The sequence below is a fragment of the Ambystoma mexicanum genome, chromosome 13, assembly GCF_040938575.1.
Source record: "Ambystoma mexicanum isolate Mex_15411 chromosome 13, UKY_AmexF1_1, whole genome shotgun sequence".
Taxonomy (NCBI): Eukaryota; Metazoa; Chordata; class Amphibia; order Caudata; family Ambystomatidae; genus Ambystoma; species Ambystoma mexicanum.
The window spans coordinates 385,777,926-385,793,467 of record NC_090938.1 but is presented as its reverse complement, the minus strand read 5'-3'; the positions used below and the strand labels follow the sequence as shown (position 1 = coordinate 385,793,467).

The following is a 15,542-nucleotide window of genomic DNA, read 5'->3' as shown; positions in this document are numbered from 1 at the left end:
GTACCCTCTAGAGGTGAACTTATTGGTTAACACTTCACATTCACTTTGAAATTCATCAGAGTCAGTCATAATTCTTTTAAGACATAAAATCTGACTGTATGGTAAACTTGCCATCATTGGTTTCGGATGAAAACTTGCATAATGAAGTAAATTATTAACATCAGTAGGTTTATGAAATAATGATGTTTTGATCTAATTATTAACAATTTCCAACTGGACATACAGAAAATATAATTTAGGGTAGCCAATTTCCAGGGTAAATTTAATGCGTGTATGTACGCTGTTCAGGTATTCGGAAAATTCTTCCAATTCATTCTTGGAGCCACACCAGACCCCACAAATGTCATCGATATACCTTTTCCAAACATTGATCTTTGTAGATCATTCATCTTTGTCCAATACAAACTATTTTTCAAACCAGTAGATGTAAATATTCGCATATGCTGGGGCCATTGCTGACCGCATAGATGTTCCGGACACTTGTGCGAAATATTGTTCATGATACCTAAAGTAACTGTTGTGTGGAATGATTGTGATTAATTCCACTACTAGCTGTCGGTCACATTTCACATTCCTAGATTGCAACAGTAGCCACTCGACCGCCTCGATCCCCTCCTGATATGGGATCGAGGTGTATAGGCTGCATACATCCATTGAAAATAAATACATTCTGATGACAAATAAGTAATTTCATTGACATTTAAGAGGAAATCAGTGGTATCTCGCAGGTAAATTGGGATTGATTTTACCAAAGGTTGTAGAATCCTATCCACATACTATGACAAAGGGTCTAGTATGCTGTCAGTGCCAGCGACAATTGGTCTTAGCGGGTGGTGGAGTTCATTTTTATGGATCTTAGGGAGTCCATATAGTACCGGGATTATAGGATGTTTTTTTAGTAGAAAGGACCTTGTTTTAACATTGATCCACTCATTATCAAATGCTTTGTTCACACAAAATTCAATCACTTCCCTGATTTGTGCAGTTGGATCTCTATCTAACCAAAGGTAAGTACTGTTATCATTAAGCATGTCACTACATTGAGTATGATAGAAACTAGAGTCCATTACCACTACTGCACCGCCCTTATCCGCCGGTTTAATTGTAAGGTCAAGATCTTTTGCCAAAGATTCAATGTCTTTAAGTTGTGAGTCTTTAAGGTTAAATGGGATTCTTGAACTAAACTTGATCTTCTTCAAGACATTTTCGACTTTAAATTTGAACATATTGATGAACGGATTCTCTATCGGTGGATCAAACAAACTTTTAGGTTTCATCTCAAGATTCTCCTCCATATCCTCATCTACTGTGTCCACTGATTGTGTGGCAAAGAATAGTTTAAGTTTGATTTTACGTAATAGTAAATGTAAATTAACTTTCTCTTCAAACAATGTAGGGTTACTCGTTGGAACAAAAGAGAGTCCTTTGTTGAGGATATCAAGCTGATTCTCAGTGAGAGATTTACTAGAGGTATTCACCACAATTGACTCTCTCATTTGTTTTTTTTTTTTGATATTTTGCCCACATCGGGTCTTTTTTCTAAAAAAGGTACTGCCGGCGGTGATCCTGGGGCTACAGGTAAAGAAGCACCTGCCTCCCCTGAATGACCACTCGCGATTGGGTTCCCTGGTGGTATGCTTTTACCTGGCATAGGATCACCTATACTTCCTTCACTGGTGTTATCAGAGCCTGATGAAGTAGGACATGGGTTGGGGAATCTACTTCTGTTCCTCTGTGCATAGAATTCCTGCCAGGAGTACACTATATCGTTATGATAATCAAAGGTATCCCTTCTGAACTTGCGTAGTTTACGTTGTTCGATATCTTGTTTGTATGAAGCAAGCTTTTGATTGATGTCCTCCAGGATACTCTTTAGGTCCTGTTCAGTTTTTAACTTAGATATTCGGCTAGTTAAATCCATTATCTCCTTATCAATTGTGTCTAAAGATTTTGCTAGTTCTTGTATAGTCAGGAGTATGAGATCTAATGAACACTTGTTCAGTATTTGATCCCATTTAATGAGGAACTCCTTATTTTCTTTGCATAGAGTGGGCCTAAGGTAAACCCTCCGTCCCCTAGGTATGCGTTGAGATTTATAGTATTCAACGAGGGTCGAGGCATGTCATTTTTGCGAGATCTCGCATCTAATAATTCGTTCAAGTTTTGAGATGAGACGATCTGGATCTTCTTGTGTGTCCGTAAGCTTTTCAGTCTGGCCAATTAGGGCTAAAATTTGTTTAGCTTCTTCATTCGTAAAAGCCAATGTCGTGGCGTGTTTATCTGTGATCTCATTAATTTTTGAGAAGGACTTATTACTGAGTGTGGGTGCTACCTATGATTAGTGTCACACAAAGAGGGACTTCTACAAGCAAAATATTTATATCAATAGGAGCACACCTAAATTTGAGTAGGTACATAGAGTAATTACCTAAATACTTTAAAGTATTCCGGTTGCTGGGGGAGAATACAAGCCCTGGCACTGGTAACAAGTCTAAAGAGATTGGTAGTATTGATTTGTTCAATGAATTTGAGAGTTTTCTACACTATGAGGTGATTAATGATGTGTGTATATATGCAATTGCAGATTTGTTTGTTGCTCCTGAAGAAGGGGGGTCTCCTTGAAACGCGTAGAGCTGGACATCTCATCTCAACATAAGAACATTGCCGTTTTTCCTTTTGTTTTTTATGATGGCCATACGTGAAGTTAATTATTGTTGATGCATATTCAATTGTTGGATCAAATTTACTTATGTTTTTACTTGTACTGTATTATTGAATATTGAATTATATATTTGCAAAAATTGAAAATAGTTCATTGACTGATTCATTTCAGCTTAAATGGTGTCCAGGTGACGGGAGTGTCTTTAAATTTAGACACTTTTCTTAGCAAAACCTATTGCACACAGGGTAAGAGGAGTTCCCATCAGCACGAAGGAAGAACTCACGAAGGAACTTTCCCGATTGTGTGAACAAAATATAATTGAACCCATTGAGAACTCGGAATGGTTGGAAGGTGGCAGGGGGTGATATTGCCACACTAATGTTTCTGCTTCTCTTTTGCACTGTACTGTTTTTTCATATATCAATTATAGCAGTATGATGAAAAAAGGTACAAAACATATTTCTTGGGGCATGAATAATTGGGATTAATCTCTCGAAGACTCTTGTTAAGGGAAGACGTAAGGTTTGGTGAAAAAATCCCTAAGCTGGAAGTGCGCAATCCTCTTCTGATTTAAGTAGACAGACCGTCAGCTAGAGTGTGCTGCAGCAGTGGGGAAGATTAGGTGATTTTTCACTGTCACCTAAAATATGATATGAGAACTTAAATGGGTATCCTCACTACCTGCGCTCACTTGCTAAAGATGTAACGGACAAAAAAGGGAGTTAAGGCATGAAGACACTTAGTGGGGGCATAGTTTGTTCGTATTGGTATACAATTTAAGACTAGTAATAAGAAACCATAATCTAGGAGTAAAGGTTAGTAGTAGAAAGTTGTCATACCAATCTTATAGATCATACCTAAGTTTTAACATTTGTAAGTGCATGAAAATGTACCCACGTATAAACAAAATGATGAAAGAATAGTTTGCAAGTTCAGATTGGTATTAATAAGTTGTCATACCAATCGTGTATTTCACACCTGAGTTTTCACACACAGCAGTAAAAATATTGCAGTGACAATTGTACATCGATTTTACGCCACACCATAAATATTGTGAAAAAAAAGTTGAATTAATTTTGAGCCACGCCACGCTAACACATGTTTCGACCCTCTAAGGTCGTCCTCAGGGCGTACAATAATACTTTTGACACACAGGGTCCACTTAAATTTAAATCATTTGCACATGATAATATGTTGAGTCACATTGGAAAACAAACTGGTTCAATCTGAAAATGTGACAAGAAGAGAGGGAACAAAATGGGAAGAGAAGGTCAGAGTTACTAAATGTGGAACAGAACCAAAATATTACATCACATTCTATGTATATTGATACAGGTAAGTTCTTTGATTAAGCATTTAAATTAAAGATTGCTTGTGGTTTCTATTGCAGTTTTCAGGGAAATAACATATAGATAGCCATTTTACTTTAAAGTCATTCTACTGTACAACTGCAGTTTCTGTTTTCCGCTTGATTCAGGGCCTCTTTCAAAAACTACAGGTAATTTGAATCTAACTAACGACCACAGTATTTAACCCATACTGTGTTCTGGGTGAAAACATGGTACCTGTCAGACTTTAAAGAAAAATGGCTATCTATATGTTTGAAACATCAGAGGGAACTATCCTTTTAAATATTCAGCATGCAACATGGACATTATTAGAGTGGTCTGCCAAAAATGCGAAAATATATCACTATTAATTATTTCCCTGAAAACTGCAATAGAAACCACAAGCAAGCTTTAATTTAAATGCTTTATCAAACAACTTACCTGTATCAATATACATAGAATGTGATGTAATATTTTGGTTCTGTTCCACATTTAGTAACTCTGACCTTCTCTTTTTCTCTTCTCTTCCCGTTTTGTTCCCTCTCTTCTTGTCACATTATCAGATTGAACCAGTTTGTTTTCCAGTGTGACTCGACATATTATCATGTGCAAATGATTTAAATTTGAGTGGACCCTTTGTGTCAAAAGTATTATGGTATGCCCTGAGGAGACCTTAGAGGGTCGAAACACGTGTTGGCGTGGCGTGGCTCAAATTTAATTCAACTTTTTTTCACAATATTTATGGTGTGGCGTAAAATCGATGTACAATTGTCACTGCAATATTTATACTGCTGTGTGTGTAAACACAGGTGTGACATACACAATTGGTATGACAACTTAACACCAATCTAAACTTGCAAACTATTCTTTCATCATTTGGTTTATACGTGGGTAAATTTGCATGCACTTACAAATGTTAAAACTTAGGTATGATCTATAAGATTGGTATGACAACTTTCTACTACTAGCCTTTACTATTAGCACCCACTAAGTGTCTTCATGCCTTATCTCCCTTTTTTGTCCATTACATCTTTAGTAAGTGAGCGCAGGTAGTGAGGATACCCATTTAAGTTCTTGTCAAGGGCAGTATACAGCTTTCATTTTGCATTTTTGGCAGACGTTTTCCATATGGAGATGGGGGACCATATGGAAGATGAAGTGAGTAGCCAATAGAAGTTCAAAATAGTGAGGGAGCTTATGGGAGGAAACAAAAGAGCAAATGGAAGAAGAGAGTAGTAGACTGTGGATGGGGTAATGGAGAGCCTGTGATTTGGGAAGGGACAAGCAGGTGGAAGGCAAGAGCTGGTTTCCCATTTGAACACATAGAGTGAACCTGGTCAAATCACCTCATGTCAGCAAAACCTGGTGTGAACAGGCTGTTTCAAGCTAGAGTCATACCCCTAAACATACAGCTCCAAAAGTAGAAAAATACAACTTAAAAAACATGTGACATTTGTTGCACTCATGACAGCGATTGACCACTCCCACCATGAGCTCCACACCCATGCCCCACCTACCCGGGACCATCTGTCAGCCTTGCCCAAGAATTCATTTGGCTTAAATCTGCCAGGGAGTGCAATCTCAACACGCATCTTTATCAGACATTCAAGTAGTCTTGCGGGTAAATATATCAACCCTGGTCCTAACAACCTGGGTTTGAATCCAGGCTTCTGCCTTATAAAGTAGTCTAACAGACTAAAAATGTTAAGGGCAAATTATGGGCAAATGGATTTTTATCGGATCCAGGAAGACATTTTTCTCCAGTTCACAAATCTGAGAAAGGTTTGGCCCCCCTGATCACAAACCTGGCCCACCCAGATAAAAAAAACATGTTTGGGGATGCTTGTGGTCTCGTGCAGAAGGGATGTGACCTATCAGTTCGGGCTGGGCTGCCTCATTTCGGGTGGGGACAAGCCAGATTTGCATATGGTCTTTCCCCTTCTGTAATGGCTTGACATGTGAAGAACGATGGTCTGGAGGGTTGCCCAGAGCAATGCCAGTGGTTAGGATTAATTCTAAACCTTCCAGCCATCACCTCTTTGTTTTCGCTCACAGCACTTGCCTTGGCACCCACTGGCTTTTCCACCACAGGCCTGCACTTATTTATTTATTGACAGCTGACCGCTGTCACCTAGGCACTTACAGCTGCTCACTCTCCAGCACTGCCCTCTTGGGACACCTAGACCTTAGCCCTCCTCCACTCCCTCATCCCTTCTCTCTCTCTCTGCACTTGCACATTCTGAATGCTTACAAGTCCTAGTAGGTTTGCCTCTGTCTTTTATTGTTATATTCTGTTTTCATTCCCATGTTCCTCCCTGTTGACTAATGTCTATGGAAGGGACTGTAGATGCAGGGTGTTCTCAGGCAGATGCTGATAAGCCTTCTGTCGCCTTGTCTATGGAGAAGTATTCACAGGAAAAATAATTGGAATCAAGATGCAATGTGTTACTAGACTAGTCTATCCAGGGATTGTGTCTTCTCAGCCAGAGGTTTCCTAAAATCACTGGGAAGTGCACAGCTCATATATGATCAAACAGCAGCCATTCCTGATGGGATGCGATATGCATCTGCATAGGAATAGTCTTTTCAGTGATGAGACCAGAGCTTAAGGATCGCATGTCCACTCCCTCAATTTCTTTTTACATTTCTTTTTTTATTGTGCAATTTTGGTTAATATAAACCTTTATACAGATTTAATAAACACATCTAAAATACATACACCAATAAATATAGAGTAAATGCCTAGGTAAAATACATAGGTAATTAATACATAGATACCATAAACAATGCTCTAAAATCACTTACATACTATTAAACATGTTAAAACATATCCACAGTAGGAATCCTAACCGTATTACTACATTTACGTGGCTATTAAAAATGTATTTGTGCTTCTTCCTGAGCTTTTATACCGGTATCAACAATTTTCCATATGTAATACAAGGCAGCCATAATTATCACTGATTCTGCACCTACAATGGTGCTCCAAAATTGTTCTCCCTCGCTCTGGAGAGGATGTACTGTAAACTGTGCATAAACCTTTACATAGAATTTATGCTTTTTTGACACTGTGTTAAAACATGGCGGGGGTCTCAATTTCCAGCCCACACAGTCGAAACAAGCGCTTGTCACAAGCAATCTTTTCCACCTTCCTGTGTGCTCCAATATGGGTAATACATTCAACTGCAAGTATGTTATGAATTTGCAGATTACTTTAGGGGGGTGTTTAACCAGAAAACTGCTAGTGTGGAGACCCCCTCAGTGCCTGATTACAACATTCAGAAAACGTAGGTTTGGCCGCTAGTAACTCCAAATTGTTACACACCTTTAAACGTTTAGTTCTCTTCCTTAATACCGTTACCCAATTTGGGAGGGCCTTCAGATCTTCGAGTTGCATATTAATTAAAGCCAAATGCCCCAATGCTGAGTACCTAAGCCCTTTTAAACATTCATTTCTACAGTCTATATTGTCCAGTCGTGCTAGGTTATAAAAAAGGGTATCCTCTGTTTCCACTGATTGTTTCATCGTCATATACAGTTGGCATTGTTGTATAATACAATTCACTTTAAGCGATTGTACACCCAACTCGCATCTGAGTGCTTGTACCGGAACTGAGTGATGGACTTCTAATATTGATCTAAGTATTTTCGATTCTAAGTGATCCGACCGCGGCTGAATTAGCTGCGGCCGGAACGTTTGCATGAGAAAGGTGCAAACTACCAAAAGTTTGAACCTTTCTCATGCGAACACACAAACATACCCATAACACCCCCCACCACACCCTCAGCACACCCCCACCCATATCACCAACATAAAGAAACCCCACTTACCTTCCTCTTCACGCTGGGTTCCTGCAGTGCCAGTTCCCTTTCACTTCCGAGATCGGGAACCGGCGCCGCAGGGTCCTTTTCTTTTTATTCTTTTTTTTTAACGGAAGGCTGCCCGCTCACTATACCATAAAGTATACCGATACGATACTGATGCGGGGGACACCCACGCAGCCCCTGTTTTTTTTTTCAATGCTACCACCAAAGGTTTGAACCTTTGGTGTTCGAACCATTGATGGTAGCATTTCTAGAACTTTTGGTCATTGCGACCAGTCGGTAAAAACGTCCTATATGGTATTTTCCCCTCTAATTTGTCCAACCATGATATAATTTCTTCGTAGCTGGCACTATACTCTTACTGTACAAGGCCACTTGGCCTTCGATATTGTTCCCACCCTTCAGCCGCATGATCTTTTTATACACAAGCCATTTTTTATGTCTTAGAACTCACAATATTACGATAAAATTCCTGCGATGGTGAATTACATATTTCCTAAATAGGTATATTTATCTACAACTTCGAGGGAACTGTCGTTTAAGTACCATTTATAGTTATTTAATGTATGCCTGTGTCCCATAATCATGATTTTAGTTTTTCCAATATTGATCTTTAGATTATTTAGGTGCGAGTAATTCGCAAGAGAGAGTATGGAGCGTTGGAGGCCGATTGCTGTTCTATCTAGGAGGATTGTGTCGTCAGAAATCCCTCAATCGGTTGGTAGATTTGTTTGGGGAGTCTACGCATGTCATGCTTCTCTGCCAACTTGCTATCCATGAAGAGGCCTGCCGCGCTGCTATCCAAAAGTGCCCAAACCTTTAAATGTTTTCCTCTTGTGATGGTCAGATTACTGTGCAGTACAAGAAAAGTGTTATTGCAAAAATTGATAGCAGCTGCAGGTAGAATATGGGGACATACGTCAACACCCCAATCCTCTGTCTCATTTAGATTAGGGGTCTCACGTTTCCTTGTTTTCTCGCAGGAACCAATGGGCAATTTCTGAGTAAATGTCCCTTAGAGATACAATACAGACAGACAGATGAGAGAGGACCTCGTGAAGAACCTATCTGCATAGGTCCTTCTTCTTCTGTGTTGTCCACGGGGCTGGGTACCAAAACCAGTGTGCAGGAGGTACAACCTTAACAACGCCTCTTTTCCTCCTTGTGTTCACTCAACCTGTATTCTAACTGTAGAACCATATAGATCAATTGGGGTAAAGAGAACAGTCTAGGAATAGGGGCTAGCCCACCTTTAATATCATCATTTAGTCTTCTCCTGAAGATGGCATATTTATGTGGTCTTGGGTCAGCTGGATTTGGCTGCCCCTCTTTTTTGAGCAATGTTATGTATGCAAGAACATCAAGTGTTCCTTGGCGTCTGCCTATAAGATTTCATATGTGGCATTGGTTAGTTCTATCGAGAGTCCTCCGGAAGCGTACCGCCAACTCGTGCTCAGCCCATGGTTGCTCCACGGTTGACGCCAGGCGGAGGCAGCCTGAGTGGCCACAACAAAACAAGAGACACACCATGGGAAGCGTGGTGCAGTGTCCAGCGGAAGAGTCGCATAAGCGGCTCTGCGCCACCCAAAGAGAAGGAAGCGCTTGCCATCCCTACTAAGGAATGCCACCACTAAAGAACAGGTATGCAGTTCCAAGGGGATTCAGGCAACTGAGCAAGCTAAGCACAGACAAATCCCAGAGTGGGTAGTGGGGAAAGCATAGAACACAAAACCCAGAGTGGAGAAAGGCGAGAAAATGAATCTCATAGTGGAGAGAGGGGAGAACCCGAACCCCAGAGTGAGGAGAGTTGAAAAAAGAAACCGCAGAGTGGAGAAAGAGGAGAAACCAAACCCACAGGTGGGGAGAGCAGAGAACCAGAAAACCCTGTGTGTGTAAAAAAAGAGAAAGCGAACCTCAGAGAAGGGATAGCAGAGAATCTGAACCCTGGAGTGGGAAGAGAGTACAAACCAAGCCCCAGAGTGGGGCAAGAGGAGAACCCAACCCCACAGTGAGGACAGCAGAGAAACTGACCCCGAGATTGGGGAAAGAGAAGAAACAAAAACCTGAAGTGAGGAGAGCAGAAACCTCAAACCCTGGAGTGGGGAAAGATGAGAAAGCAAATCCCAGAGTGGCGAGGGAGAAGATCCTGAACCCGAGAGTGGAGAGAGCAGAGACCCAGAAAACCCTGTGTGGGAAATGAAGAGAAAGCAAGCCCCAGTTTGGGGACATTGGATAAACTGAACACTGAACCGACCCTCACATTGGAGAGAGAGTAGAAACCAAATCCCAGATTGGGGCAAGAGGAGAAACCACACCACGGAGTAGGGAGAGTGGAGGAACCGAAACCTGGATTTGGGAGCAAGAAAAATAGAAGCCTCAGAGTGGGGAGCAGGAAGAAACAGAACCCCATAGCAGGGAAAGATGGAGACCAAAAATCCAAAGTGCAGAGTAAAAAGAAACCCCAGAGAGACTGTAATTAACAAGTGGAGAGTGAGTAGAAGGACTGGAAGCAGCTCAAATGGGGAACAGACCATGAGAGGCTGTGGCTGAATTCCCAGTAGAATCTCCAAGCACAAGAAGCACTGCCTTTTGTTTGGCACTGGGCCTATGGAGACAGTGTGGGATCAGAAGACAACAACCATCCCTGAGAGTCTCCTTTTCTTAGTTTTGTTTATTGGGATGTTTTCTTTTAGGACTGAAAGCACCTCGGAGGGGGAATAGACAGTGACCTCTCTGGAATCCCAGGAGAAGTTCCCAGCAAAAAAAGGACTGCCTTTTGCGTGGAACTGGGAGTATGTGCTAAGGCTTATACCAATGAGACTGGGTCAGAAGCAGCAGCCAACCTGACAATGTTACCTTTCCGTAGTCATGTTATTAGGATCTTTTCTTTTGAAATAGAGACAGTGAACAGATTAGGATAGGGTTCTGGACAGAGGGGACCGCAGTATCATTTTACATACAAGACGACCGTACCCCTTAGACTTACCAATGTACATGCCTGACTAATTCAATCTGTCCAGTTCACTCACCAGACCAAAACTAATGCTTGGCCCCACATTACTGAGATATTCATTGAAGTTGGAGAATGACCTCCAGGCTGAAAAGAGCATAATTAAGGGGAGACCTGTGTTTTTAAGAATCTGCATGATGGAGACACTTTTGGTCCTAAATATAGGCAACTAGTGCAGAACATAAAGCTTGTTGATACAAGGACTGCAGTCTTACCAGCCCTGCCACCATTAAACGGAACACGTCTGGTTTCAATAGACCACCTGAAACAAACTTTAGATGGTTACTCCCCTGTGCCCAAAAGAGAATATCTTTTCTCTTCAACCTAGGCAGCTTGCAAGAGATGGTGGGGAGGAATAATAATGATGAAGAAACATCCAATTTTGTCTGTCTGTTTGCCACACTATCAGAGACTTTTCCAGAACTAAACAAAGACACACAATTTTCATATACCACCAGCAGCCAGTTCTGGAGCAAACTTTTTCGGGACTACGTTATTCACTGTGGATGAGCCTCGTCATTTTTTAAAAACACTTTATCAACCACTCAAACATTTTTGATAACTGCAACAACACACTCTGCCGACAGTCTAGTTAATTTGACATCAGAATACCTTTATTCACTAAAGAGGGATGTGCAGACTACAGTCCATGCAATCATAAGCATTCACCCACTTCCTTTGGGTCAGCTCGGTTAAACAATACAGAACCTATGGCGGGCCTACCATGCAAATTCAGGTCAGTGTTACATGAATCATGATTTTTCTCCCAGTGTCCCTGTCTCTGAAGTACATAGGGCTATATTAAGGACTACAGTTAATAGTTGTAGCCAAGTAGTCTTGTTAAATGAAGATGATATGGAAAAGTTGGGTTACCAGGCATTTCATCGAAAAAAATTGGTCGACCGGACAAATGGTCGAACCAATTTCGTTGAAAACTAAATGGTCGAAATTTTTAATTTTTTTATTTTTTACCCTTTTTTTTGGGGGGGGGGTCCTCCAACCCCTTTTTTTTTCTTAAAAACCCTTTTTTTCCCTAAACTACAACCTTAAAAATAAATATATAAATTTAAAAAAAAAATCGACCATTTGGTTTTCGACGAAATTACGTCGACCAAATGTCCTGTCGACCAATTGTTGTCGATGAAATGTCCGGACACCGAAAAGTTGTAGGGCATGGCTGAACATGTCTGTTTTGTAAGACAATTTGACACTTTTTCATTTTACAAACATTTGTCAGTGCAGTGGACCACAAAACCCGCTGGGATCATTGTTCAGTTACATTTTCAGATTCACCTTCGGAATTTAAAGCACAATTTACCCACATAACACTGGGACCTCATCAAAAACGTGTATTCACTTATAACCATGAATATAATTTCACTGCATCACCAAATGATGACACCTTCTATTGGTCCACAAGTACTCTAGTGTTTGATAGAATGTTTTATGATACCCCTTTTTGGAAAACCTGTAACAAGAGCAACATATTCCTTTCCTCAGGATGGGAAGTCAAAGAGGGCAAGTTTTAGGATGAAAAAAGTCAAGGATGCCATACTTAGTGGGAGACGTCACATCACTTAAGCTTCAGGTATGTTAGCATCATGGGGCATGCTATGCAGTCAGCGCAATAAAAGGAGATTTTGATCAAGTGTAGGTCCTTACAGAGCTTGGACTTCACACAACACTTCAGAAACCTTTGCAATATCATTTGAGAAGCTATGCCAGTCAATGGTTAAGCATGTAAAGCTAAGCTCTGTCACACATGACATTGACTCATGGAGTTTTTCCAGCAATTGGACTGCAATCGCAACATATAGTTATCCAACTATGGAAGTGTTCCAAGGAACAGACATAATCCTTACAGTCCTGTCAAGATGCTTATCAGTCATACAGCATCTAGGAGCTCTTACCATAAGACAACTTCAAGGCTCTGCAACAAAGCATCAACATCCTTAGCTTTGAAATTGTGTATATGATTGTGCAATACACCATGATCGATCCATAATGCAAATTGTCTAACTGCTCTCAGCAAATATTTAAAAGTGACTACATTGGCCTTGCTAGACTCCCTCGCAAGGGGTTGTCTGGATTGAGACCAACTGACCCTTTCCATTCAACTCAAGGACCTTAATCTGTCTACGCAAGGAAGAAGGAAGGCCCTAACAGCACTACATAGACACAATTGAGTGTAGCGAGTAAACACTTTTTTTGCACCATCTGCCTGGACTACAGATGTAACATCTTAGACAATCCATGGGGTCTTAAACATTCCAGTACTACAAAATCCACTATGTTTTGCTAAGCACTACTGTCCTGGCGAAACTTCAAGTAGTGAGACACTGGATAAGAACTTTCTATGTAGTTCTCTACATAGACAGTGATGTGGCACAATGGTATTGAGGAACTTACCAGTATGCCCTTAAAGACTGTGTTGGGACCTGACAAGTTAAGTGCCAAATCATCGCAAAAATACAGCCCTATGAACTGTCATCAAATTCTATGGTCTGCACCATGAGTGCGAATGTTGAGGAATTTGTGAGCAAATCTTATTTGCCACCCAGTAGGTCCTACATTGTCCAGTTCAATGCTACGTGCTGTGGTGTGCCTGTAGGCATTGCCAGCCTAATCACTGTCACCCATGTGGTGTGACAGGGTCAGGGTAGAGACCCTTTTGAGGGGAACAAGGACCCCTCCTGATCTGGGGGGACAGCTTTCCAGGGTGTATGCTGGTGCTGATCCTATCCCAGAGGCTGGGTGAAGGAGTTGTGGGGCAGTCCTTGTCCCATCTGAGTGCGCATTGTACATGTCTGTTGGTATCACTGCCTCTTTCAAAATGCCTGTTAGCCTCTTTTATAGCCACAGTTCTCTTGTGTCTTTTTCAAGACAGCAACTCCCAGAAGGCACCTGGGCGCAACCAAGAAAACCCAGATCGGAACAAGGTATATAGAATTGAGCACTGAAATGGAATGGACTGGGGTTTTTCTTGCCCAACCGAGATGAGATACCCAACCCCAGACGGTCTCCAGGTGAATAGTAGGATGCCAGAAAATGTACTGAGAGTTGTATCCAGTGATAGTATTTCAGGAAATAATAAAGAATGATTTACAAAGATAAAAAAAATATTTCAAGAAATAACAGAGTGGGTAAAAAATACCTAAAAGCAGAAACAATATTGACATAAAGAAAAGAAAATGTAATGATAGGGGTGGGTTTTAAGTGTAAATAATAAATAAACAGATTTAGGTTAAAATTGGGATAAAGGGGAGAGAGACAAGGAGAGTTTAGGAGTAGGAGAGGTAAGGGAAGCTGGCCCCCAACCCCACGAAAATAGGAATTTTAAAAATGTGCATTGTAATAGGCATTTCAATATTTTTTAATGCAATATTTATTACACTTTGTAATTGTATGTCACTGTTATTTCTGCAATAAAATCAGAGTGAACCGTTTAAGGGACTGCAGGGGAGCTGGACATCTACAGAGATTCCACTCAAACCAAATTGAAAGTAAAACTAATCAGCACGTGGAGATTAAAAAGGGGACCAGGATAAAAGCCTTTTGGAAGCCTTCCATGTACATCTTCGCCATAGATTTGTCAAAGCGTGCATGTGACCAGGGGGACCAATGGGAGCCGGGAGGAGTGTTAGAACAGGGAAGGCTGGCCGATAAATGCCCAGCCAGTACAAAGAACATTGATAGGTGTTCGGGGGAGATCAGGTGGAACAGAGGTCGATCAAGAGACCAGGCGGTGGGCAGATAGTACAGTGGGGTATTTAGGAGAATGGGGCAGTGTTCTTAGAGAGTGCAGATAATGTATTGTGTAGAGGAGAGATTGGTACTACTTGAGTGTTGTGTGGTGATGGGGGTGCCCTAGATGAGTGAAAAAGAGAGAGAGACAGCTAGAGAGGGAGAAGGAGAAGTGTTAGGGGAATTAGAGAGAACGTGAGAGTGATTAAGAGAGTGTATGGTCCAAGGTGTGGAGGGAGTACAATGTGGTAGTGGGAATAGTGGCGATTGAAACAGGAGCAGGGTAGTGGGAAGCAATAGGTGAAGAGAGTGTGGTAAGATTAGGACCTAGATGGGGGATTGAGAGAAGAGAGTGGGGAGAAGAGAAGGGGAGCATGGAGCACAGAGAGGTGGAGGAGAAGAGACTGGGAAACAAAGGCATGTAGAGAGAAAGAGAGAAGAAAAGTAGAGGATAGGTGAGATGTCTAGGTAGTGGCGGGTGGTGGAAGAGAGTGGAGTAGAGAATGAGAAGGAAGAAGATAGAATGAGTTGGGGAAGGGACGGACGTGAGAGGAAAAGGTAAGGAGTAAAGGTAACAAGAGAGAGAGAGCGACAGACAAGGAAGATCACGGTGGAAGGAGAGTGGAGCTAGTGATAGAGCGAGAGATAGAGACTGAGGGAGTGATAAAGGGAGAAGGGGAGATATTGGAAGAGAAACCCTGGTGACATCAGGCAGTCCAATAGATCAGTAAAATTATTTAGAATATCACAGAGAGATAGAAAGGAAAGGCCACAGCCTTCAGGTTTCCCAATCAAAGACTTTGTAGGCGTTACATTGTTTTAAAGTACATTGGGAGAGATTAAAAGGGTTAGGGGGGCCTGGGCTAGGGTGGTGGATGCCCATCATGAAGTAGAGATATAAAGGGGGACCCTTTAGTTTCAACCTTCCTAGTCTTCCCAGACCAGTTGGTTAAAACTGTAATAGAACATCTTA

At 41.4% G+C, this 15,542-nt stretch overlaps 1 protein-coding gene across 1 annotated transcript in view; it reads left to right on the top strand.

Annotated features, from left to right (window-relative positions):
• Positions 1–15,542, top strand: part of LOC138520371 (dehydrogenase/reductase SDR family member 4-like) — a 290,361-nt gene that overhangs the window by 246,558 nt on the left and 28,261 nt on the right. The gene's annotated exons all lie outside the window — the stretch shown is intronic.